The sequence below is a fragment of the Oryzias melastigma genome, unplaced genomic scaffold (genome assembly GCF_002922805.2).
Source record: "Oryzias melastigma strain HK-1 unplaced genomic scaffold, ASM292280v2 sc00341, whole genome shotgun sequence".
NCBI lineage: Eukaryota > Metazoa > Chordata > Actinopteri > Beloniformes > Adrianichthyidae > Oryzias > Oryzias melastigma.
Genome location: NW_023416939.1, coordinates 59,971 through 61,236, shown reverse-complemented (window position 1 = coordinate 61,236; position 1,266 = coordinate 59,971).

Below are 1,266 nucleotides of genomic sequence, written 5' to 3'. Positions count from 1 at the left end.
TAAATACAGATCATTAAAAATAAGATTAATCTGGTTTCATCCATCCATCCATCCATTTTCTTGGCCACTTCTTCCCTTTCGGGGTCGCGGGGGTGCCGGAGCCTATCCCGGCTACTGATGGGCGAAGGCGGGGTACACCCTGGACAGGTCGCCAGTCTGTCGCAGGGCCGCAATCACACACCCATTCACTCTCACATTCACACCTAGGGACAATTTAGAGTCACCAATTAACCTATGAAGCATGTTTTTGGACAGTGGGAGGAAGCCGGAGTCCCCGGTGAAAACCCACGCATGCACGGGGAGAACATGCAAACTCCACACAGAAAGGTCCCAGCCGGGATTCGAACCGGGGCCTTCTCGCTGTGAGGCAAGAGCGCTAACCACTGCGCCACCGTGCAGCCCTAATCTGGTTTCATATTAAAGACAATTAATATTTTGCAGTATATTCTCAGCTTCAGTAGGCCCAGCCTAGCAGTTTGAGCTGATGTAGTCTAATCTTATTGCCCATGCAATGCTAAAACTTTTATTTTGTATTTTTATTTATTATTATATATTTTTATTTATTATTATTTCAAAGGAGTATGATAATTAAGGCAAAACATTTTTTTTCATAGCTCCCACTTGAGTTTGTTTAGTGTGGTGAGTTGGTTCAGGTGTAGAACTGCATTCACTCAACTGTTAAAATAAACCAGTTGTTAACACATTCAATGCCAAACATGAAAATCATTTTTTTCTCCATTGTTTGTGAATAAATGTGTTGTGCTTAGAAAAGATCCCTTGTCATCCGTGATTATAATATGTAGGGTAGGCTACAAATTTAGGCTGAATGATAAAGCATAGTACTGAAAAACAAAGCTAAATAGTTGGAGTTGACATTCTTTTACTGATCCGGCCCACCTGAGAACAGAAAGTCTGGATCCGGCCCCAGAGCCAAACTGAGTTTGACATGCCTGCTTTAGGATCATTTATTAGGTTCTTTAAATGTATAAAAACAGACAGTATTATCATAGATGATGCTTTTTAACCATGACATGTGTAAAGAGGTCCCTAGTTTAAATAAAGGAAAACTAATTCTGAATTTTTAATGATGAATGTTTGTAAAGTTTTGAATAATTTCATCTGCTTCAAAAATAAATTTTGTACAGATCTGACTTTGACCCACATTTCCTTTTGTCTGCACCTATATGCTAAAACAGTGAATAAACAGAAGAGACTGGTCACTCAGATATGTTAAACATGATTTTTATTGAATCACATCAGCAGGAG